The 9793-nt window shown below is 35.6% G+C and overlaps 1 long non-coding RNA gene across 2 annotated transcripts; it reads right to left on the reverse strand.

Annotated features, from left to right (window-relative positions):
* Positions 1 to 381: 381 nt before the first annotated feature.
* On the reverse strand, positions 382 to 8507 carry LOC140853945 (uncharacterized). 2 transcript variants are annotated; one of them, XR_012137087.1, is made up of 3 exons: positions 2369 to 8506; positions 1915 to 2220; positions 382 to 677 (listed from the first exon to the last, which is right to left on the reverse strand). It is a non-coding gene; the product is annotated as an uncharacterized lncRNA (long non-coding RNA). The 2 variants fall into 2 exon arrangements; XR_012137086.1 differs by lacking the exon at positions 382 to 677 and adding an exon at positions 687 to 1714 and having other exon boundaries at positions 2369 to 8507.
* Between the last annotated feature and the right edge of the window lie 1286 nt (positions 8508 to 9793).

Raw genomic sequence — 9793 nt, forward strand, 5'->3', positions numbered from 1 at the left:
TTTCCATCAACAATTCCTCTTTACTCTTCTTATGATTTTGAAGGAGTCCGAAGATCCATAAAAAGAGAAGATCAGCCATCTAAAAGTTTTTATGTGGGCTAGCACTCCCATAAAAGTTGATCAGTGCGGTGCTTCGAGTGGATCATCTATAAAGGCTGGACATCCTATGTGGCTACGAACAACCAGCAAGACCATGATTTTTAGATGTAGAGATCTGCTACCCGCACTTAAGTATCGAGTTCTGAACTCGTACTTGATATACATATGATGTATAGTGTAGATATGATCTATGGTTATATGTTTAGATGTGATCTTGCATGTAGAATTTGGTTTTCAGATTTTCATATGCATACATAATATATTATAGATCTTAGGGTAGGTGTTAAGATTAGATCCTAAGCATGTAGTATAGATTAAATTGTTTAATCTGATTTTCTACTATATAAAAAAAAATTTAAATACATACTATATGCCTGTCGGTTTTCCAACATGGGGCACATAGTCTTTCTCTATCTTATTCCTCCTGAAACTGTCTCACTGCTTTCGAAAAGAATGATACTTGGGAAGGAATTGACAATGATAATCAAACCAACAAGGCTTATGACTATGCTCAAGCTGAAATGATTTAGTATTCTCCATGCAATAGGGACTTGCTAGCTTCCCATTAGTACTCCATCCTGACAGCATCCCACAAGCAGAAAAATTACTAATGGTCCACATCAATGCAGCCTTCATTATAAAATTTTATTTCTTCGATGCATCAAAAGTATGAATGCCATCGGATCATAATAATTTTAGCTCATTAACAAGAGGCCTTAAATATACATTAATGCTTCTACCAGGATGTCATGGTCCAGGAATGACTAATGTAAGAAAGATGTTATGTTCTTTTATGCACATCCTAGATGGCAGATTGTATAGAGTGATAAATACTGGCTAACATGAATAAAGGGCTGCTACATGATCAAATGGTGTAAAACCATCCATAGATAGACCCAGCCAGACATTGCGTGATTTTTGAGCAAATAAAGGGTGGTAAGCATCAAATTGCTTCTATGCCTCGCTGTCCGATGGATGACACATCATATCGCAGTGCTTGCGTGGTCCCTCTTTATGCCATTTCGTCTGTCCGATAGTACTCTTGGACAAATAGAGCCTCTGAAGTCTAGGAGTGAGGGGAAGATATCAAAGAATCTTGTATAGTATGTCCTTCTAATTTTTACTCTCTTGCCTCGGTTTAAATCGGTTTGCACCGTATATGCCTTATGAGCTTTTCATTGGTTCTCATAGAAAAATATGTAACCATTACAGCATGCCTCTATCTTCTTATATCCCATGCCCAACCCTTTCATCATTTTCTTCAAAGCATAGAAACTCCTAACAAGCTTCTCATCCTTCGGTAGTATTTTTTTATTATTGCTACCATCCTATCATAACAATTGACTGTCATATTAAACTTGATGTTTAAGTTCAACAATTCTGACATAGCTGATAGTATAATGTGTGTTTTACATCGTGACCATAGTGGTTCATCAGCATCTTTCAGCATACAGTAGAAATTACAGCTACTAGCTTCTAGATCGTCCTCCACATCCCAGTTAAATTCAAGATCAGTCGCATCCATAACTATGTCCACCATTCTATCTGTGTCCATATCTTGCTTGGTTTTAACCCTTGCAATTTTCTCCCACATCTCTCCATGCAGGTACCAATACTTATAGTGTTGAATTTTTATGATTTCATGCATGCATGATTTTACAAGTATGCATCAAAATTTTAAAAATTTTTCAGATTAAATCTAATTTAATCTAAGCATGCATAAGATCAAATCTTCAAACCATAAACAAGTTCATCATATATGAGATAAGATTCAGATACAGAAATCAAATAGAGAAAAATAAATATAAAATATACCTGGACATTGATCAATCTTCAATATGAACTGATGATCATGGATGTCTTTCGAAGGTCCTTTTTAGCCGCACAAGCATCCGACCTCTACGGGTATCCATACGAGACTCTAATCTGATCAAAAGCCTTCTGATATCACTGGGGTGGTAGCTCCCTTGCAGAGATCGCATCTTGATGGATGAAAATCTTCTTTTCTCCTAAGCCACTCTTAGATAACAAGAAGATGTAGGAGGATCTTGATCTCTATGCTAGAGATTATGAGAAGAACTCTTTTTTCTCTTTTCTTCCTAAAATCCATACACCAAATCTCTACAATAAATATGTAAAAATTTTATCCAACTTCTGAACCAAGAAAAGAGGAGACATCCATTTCTAACCATGGACAAGAGGGAGAGAAGGAGATGTCCAAACAACCAACAATTGGTTGTGTAAGAAAGAAGGGATAACACCAACTTACCTCACGCCACTTTTCTTCATGCCGTCCCCTTCCCTCCCATGATTTTTCATGCACAAAAGGGGCTCCCTTTTGGCATCAACCTGATCCTCTTCTCTCTTATCTCACGTCCCAAGGGGTGGTCTTTAAATAGGGAAGAGATGAGATTGTATTTGGACAGGAATCAAGAGTCCAAAACTATTAGGACTCTACCAAATTAGATGCCGCCCAATCCAACCAGAATTGCACCCAAGTTTTACATGGGAGAAAGGGAGGAATATCTTTCTTTCTTACACACTAATAAGAAGGGAAAAGGTGGCATCAAAATAGGTAGGGGCGTGGCACACAAAAAATGTTTGGCGTGGGACTCTTTGTTGGCACATGAAAAGGAAGTTTAATAACATGGGACTCTTCATTAAGGTGGCTATTTTAAGTCAAATAAAATATCAATTAATTCTAATCACATTAGAACCAGATTTGACTCAGATAGATAGAAATTCAAATCTGATTTAGACCCCAAATTATTTAGATTAGATATCTCCTAATTGAAAGAGTCCTAGTCCTATTGGACTCTTTCTTGGTGCTTGAGTCAAACTCAATTTTAATCCTAATCCAATTAGGATTTGGTGCACCCATGAAAATAAAGATTCTTAGTCCAATTAAGAATACATACATCCTAATCTAATTAGAAATTGGATCAAACCCAAATTCTTATTCAACTAGGACTAATCATCCAATATTTTTGGGATTATCCTATAATCCAATTGGGGTTGATCAAATCAAACCCATAATGAGTCAAATTAAATTCAATCAAATTGAACTTGATGCAAGCCCCATTGCTCAATCAAATTGAGCCAATTAGCAATCTTATTGCTAATGAATCCTCTTATAACTTACTAACTCTTTAGTAAGTTACATAATGCAATATTTGTATTGGATTAATTATCAATCAAATTGATAATCAAATCCTGTTACGATTTATAATCATAATTCAACCATCTGATCAGTCAAAGGTCTCTTTTGTGTGTGACCCCATAGGTTCTATTCTGTCTAGTAGTGAGATATATTGTGATCTCTATCATAATATCATTGAAACTTTTTTCAATGGATTGGAACAATTCCAACTCAACCCACCAAGGATCATTGATCATCAAGATGATCCTCATGAGTCTCACAATCCACCAGTGATATCTAGTAGTATGCAATGACAACCCAGCAGAATAAAAGATGAACCTCTAGATGCAGTTAGTATATGATACAGTCCCTCTATCATGAATTCCAATCAGATGGCAGGTCATGGATGAATCGTCAAATCTCAACATCGATCATATGATAGATTCAATCAGCTTGAGTCCATATGTGACTCTATGAAATTTTTTTTTCATCAATCACACTACTATGGCCATAGACTTAAGGACTCAGCCTCTTAAATCTCATAGGATTACTCTCTTCTGCTAGGGTCGATAGATCCCATCTTGATGCACACCACACTCCTACAGTGGACCAACTATTACTAACATCCACTACAAGGGCTCATTGAGACCCATATTGATGTATCAGTCAAACTCCAATAGCCTCACTATGAGCAGTAGTGCCATCTCAGGTCAAAGCACCAGTCATACAACTGTAGCATCGAGAAAGTCATTAACAAGTGAGCAGACATTCATGTGACTTCTCATGTTGGTCACGCTCAGTACTAGTTGTTCTCTAACAACCACCTGCACTCTCGTTCCAGTATCTCTACACTACAGACTCGAGATCCATCTGTCCGAAGAAAATGATCCGTACACTGGTCTATCCGGATCAATCACCATCTCCATGATGATTTTATGACCAAGAGCAATTTAGGAATTAATCATTAATGATGCATGTCTCAAGTTCTCAACTCTTTGAGAATATGTGTCATCATTTTGTTAATCTCTTGGATGATTCATGGATACACAAACATGAATAATAATATAACTGCCCAATAAGTACAAAATCATATCCAGAGCTATGAAATGTGTCAGTCAAGATTGACTTCTTGAGCATACATCCAATAATCTCTCACTTGCACTAAAGCCAATCTGTCATGTATCAAGCTCCATCTTCACAAGACAGTCTATAGTCTTAGGCTGGCTAAGTGACTTATCAGTGGGTCATCCACATCACATGTGGAGTTTGCTTTCTATACCTCTATATATTTCTACTCAAGGTAGTCGCATGTTCAGCTGTTCTATGTGCTTGGATATCTGGTGAGACCTAGGCTCTTTAGCAAGGACTATGATGCTTTTGTCTTTGCAGTATAGTATCACGGTATCTAATAGCATGACAACCAATTCTGCAACTAACATTAAAACTAGAATGCATCCCACACTTCTACAGTGCACTCAGTTTCCATTGATTGATTACTTGAAATCTTTCCAAGATATCGACATAGGAACATACCTCATGATGTAGACATTCTACCATCAATATCATATATAAAATCTAAATTGATGTATCCTTCCACTCCTAGCTTTGATATTTTTCTAAATTAAGAGCATATCCTTAGTTCTTTTTAAGAGCTTAAGGATGTTTTTACAGCAATCCAGTGCTCATAGTCTAGATACAACTGATATCTACTTGTGACAATCACAGTAATAACTATATCAGTTCAAGTACATTATATGGCATGCATCTATGTCCAAGAGAGTAACAGATCTCTCTCTGAGATTTCTATGCTGAACCCTTTTGGCATCCAGTCTTTGTACTTTATTTGTGAAAACACAAGCATCCAATTGCATCAATCTCTATAGATCTTTAGGATGCTCGCTTTATATCTTTTATGAAGAAATCTATATTCAACTATATTTTAACTGATGTCAGTTTTGGATACTCCCACTGACCCTTTTGAAACCTATAATTTCTCTTTTCTGATCAAATAGTTTGATCATATCATCAAAATGACTATTCCAATTTCAAGGGTATTGTAGTCTTTGTGATCACCTATCACAAGAAGTGAAATCCATAGGCTACTCCATAAAGAAATCTTCAGAAGATCTCTTCTCAGAAAAGTTATTTCACATCTCTTTCTTGAAGTCGATGTCTCACATCGCCTCGTTGTAGATTTTGAGATCATCTCTATGCTCCCATCTCCCATGAGAAATAACTTTTTCTACATCCTCTGTTAAGCATACCCAAGTACCTTTTGAGATGATTGAAGATCCTACTATGTATACGAGATGGAGAAGGAATACATATCTACTGGCTCATAATGATAAATAGGTTCTTAAGGTCCCAAAACTCGTTGCTCTTCAGAGAGACTCTCTTTGAGCTTAACTTTTCTCCCACTACTTCATCTTGGTTAAATAATTTTTCAAGAAGATAGCAATGTCGGATCACAATCATATTGCAATCTTTTTAGAAAGCAGTATTTCAAACTCTTTTAGGATGAGCTTTATAGACCTATCCTCTAACATATCCACCTGCTGTCCAGGACACAGGCTGGATATCCTTGAATCTCAAAATAATTAAGATTCAGTTCTCACTATGCCATATCTCATACGGTGATGTAGGAACAGGTTTAAAGAAAATCCAATTTCATAGAAATAAAGCATGTCCCTAAAGAAACATAAATCAGGAAAGTTCATTATAGACCAGACTCTTCTTATCTCGTTGAGCTGAGATATACTAAGAGAGGTCCAGTATAAAACAATGCCATTTTATGAGATAACCGAGAAGTTTCTTTCAATGGTATTGCATCATCGATCCTATTGAAGTACCTTTAGAAAATTTTTAATTTATTTCTCTACTTACATCTGAATTCTTTGAATCTTTCAAAAATTTTATATTTGTATCTCATATACAAAGTAGAGACAACTCTTTGGTTAGCACATCACACGGGCTATATACATCAAATGTGTACAAGGATAAGTATCTCAGTGGTTCTTTTCTTCTTGTTTTATAAGAGTAGCTTGATCATATTTCCTCAAAGAGATGATACACAAATTTGATATGACTAAACAATCAATAAGCCCAAAGGCCCATATTCTCTAGTTTGTTAATCATTTTTTCTTCAATATGACTTAGCCTAAGGGTCCACATATACTTTAAGCTTATCTCAATTCTGGATCTCTCAGATCCAATGGCATTCACTGATTGCTCAATTAAGTTCACAGATGTATCACCATGCAAATGATAGAGATGGTCTCTTAGAACTAAATCCAAATGATGATCATAAAGGACAAACACCCATGGCTACAGCAGCAACTCTTACTTTATCATCAATTTAAGGGTTACTTCCTCAACCCTCTACATTCCCATCGACTCTACACTAGAGTGCATAGCTCAACTAAGAGAAGAAAAAATCATAAGGATAGTATTAAGCAATCTTGATATGCCTACTCTAGGCGTGTTATTATTTTTTTAGGCTCTCCAGGTATTTACCTCTGAACTCTTTTAAGGTTCCTTTATTAGTAACACTTTGACAAATTTAGATAAGGTGCCATGATAGTCTTTTATATGGTAGTTCACAATAAACTACCCATATAAACTAATCAGGGATCGCAGGATCAAATCCATAAGCAATTCTTTGTGCATGATCATGTCGAGCCTTTTAAGCTCCTTAATATCCTTGATCATTGTCAATAATGATCATAGACTGACTGCCCATCACGCATCACATGCGCTGTGCGACTCTGATTATCTTACAATACTTGTAGATGAATCAACATGTCGTAGGCAGTGAACATGTGCTCATGCATAGCACCTATTTTAATTATCATTGTCCATCTACTCATCAAATATAGCTCGTTGACTATGGGTTGGACAAGTCATTAATAATAGAATAACCTGATAGAGAATATTGCTTAATTTTTTAAATTAAGAATAATTCTTAAATTTATGAGCCAGTCTATGTAATTGATTTTGGTTAATCGGTTGATATCTAGGATATAAGCTAGAGGGTTGAAATCTAATACAATGAACAGCAAAGAGCAAAGATTCTAATTGGATGTTTGTACTTATTTTATAATTTGCTCTAGAGACTTTTAGATATAAAAGGAGACTCCCATTATTTTATCAGATCTCCCATACTCTCTGGATGGAGAAATAAAAATCCTGATGTGATAATTGGATTTCTAATGGGTGCACGGTCCCACAGATGTCGTGCACCTCACCTAACAGTTATTGGTAACATGAATAAATATCGATGCATGGATAATTCTTTTCTCAGATGCTTCTCTAAGTATGTTGCAGCCACTTGGTCTCTAAGTTATATGGGCTCATCTAACAGTTATTGTCCACACTTCTTAGTTAAGCCAGACCCACCATTCACAAGTAGGTATAAAGCTGTCATTGGGTCCCTCACTTAACAGTTATTGGGCCCAATCCCATCTTTACCCCACAGCAACTCTTTGCAAATAGAGTGGTTGCATGTTTCCGATGCAACTGAATCACTATGATCAGCCGAGAATAATCAATGCCAGTAGCACGTCTGCACATCTACAATGGTGGAAGACCTTGGACTTAATATTTATGGAGAGATTTAGGTTTAGGTCTCATCTAATTAGTCATCATATGACTGATGTAATTGGCATGAGATAAATCAAACCATCAAGCAACCATATTTGAGACTCAATCTTTCAAATTGGCCAGATAAGTAAAGATTGATGGGGGTTCTCCCATTGTTGTCCTTAGACATCAATAAATTGATCAGGTAAGCAAACGGAACCAATTAAATAACTACCTTTCAATTACTTGCCTTAGACATCAATTGCATAATTAATCCAAATAGATTAGCTTAGGTGAATCAGACTCGAGCCACAGAGCCGAATTAGATCCTTAGGTTAATTGATTCTACATATGGGTGTTAATCGATTCAATCAACAATAATTGTATGATCTTAGGCTCTATTGACCTCATCCTAATCAATACTTGACTCGATTTGATTAACTGCTAAATCGATCTAGACCTAACATGATCAAATCAGAAATCTTTTAATGTAATCAGATTACAGGACCTAACTTGATCTACCCATGACCAATCCCTCATGCACAAACACTAATTTCATATCTTAAATCAAAATTTTCAGATCTAAATTTTTTGCATGAAGAGTAAATTTTGATCTCAAAATAATTTCAGATTATGCATACAAATATGTATCATATACATAAACAAGTTCAGGTCATAGAAACAAATTTCAGTCCTAAACATACTTTTATATATCATATATATGAATCATAACAGATCTCAAAACTCTTTTCAGATCTAAATAACAAAATATATATCACATATATGCTGAAAAAATTAGATCTAAAAATTCAATCTAATTAAAAATTTTAACATCATTCTAGGACAACCATACAGCATAACAAATTATGCTAGGACAATCTTATGTCAGAATGACATCAAAATCTTTTAGATCTGAAATTTTTCTCTATAGATTTTAAATCTAAATCTTAATCTCATGCATAGATGTAGCTCTGATACCACTATTAGATTTTTATGGTTTCATGCATGCATGATTTTATAAAATAAGTATGCAGTAAAATTTTAAAAATTTTTCAGATTAAATCTAATTTAATCTAAGTATACATAAGATCAAATCTTCAAACAATAAACAAGATCATCATATGTGAGATAAGATTTAGATACAAAAATCAAATAAAAAAAATAAATATAAAACATACCTTGATATGGATCAATCTTCAACATGAACAGATGATCATGGATGTCTTTCGAGGGTCCCTTTTAGCCATACAAGTGTCCGACCTCTATGGATATCCACATGAGACTCTGACCTGATCAGAAGTCTTCTGATCTCACCGGAGTGCTAGATCCCTTACAGAGATCACATCCTGATGGTTGAAAATCTTTTTTTCTTCTAAGATACTTTTAGAGAATAAGAAGATGTAGGAGGATCTTGATCTCTATGCTAGAGATCATGAGAAGAATTCTTTCTTCTCTTTTCTTCCTAAAGTACATACACCAAATCTTTATAATAGAGATGTAAAAATTTTATCCAACTTTTAGACAAAGAGAAAATGCGACATCCATGTCTAAACATGGACAAGAGGGAGAGAAGGAGATGTCCAAACAACCAATAATTGGTTGTGTAAGAAAGAAGGGATAACACCAACTTACCTCACGCCACTTTTCTTCACACCATCCCCTTCCCTCCCATGATTTTTCATGCACAAAAGGGGCTCCCTTTTGGCGTCAACCTGATCCTCCTCTCTCTTCTTTCACATCCCAAGGGGTGGTCTTTAAATAGGGAAGAGATGAGATTGTATTTGGATAGGAATCAAGAGTCCAAAACTATTAGGACTCTACCAAATTAGATGCCGTCCAATCCAACCAGAATTGCACCCAAGTTTTACACGAGAGAAAGGGAGGAATATCTTTCTTTCTTACATGCTAATAAGAAGGGAAAAGGTGGCATCAAAACAGGTAGGGGCGTGGTGCACAAAAAAAGTTTGATGTGGGACT

This window comes from Elaeis guineensis, chromosome 15 (assembly GCF_000442705.2).
Source record: "Elaeis guineensis isolate ETL-2024a chromosome 15, EG11, whole genome shotgun sequence".
Lineage (NCBI taxonomy): Eukaryota > Viridiplantae > Streptophyta > Magnoliopsida > Arecales > Arecaceae > Elaeis > Elaeis guineensis.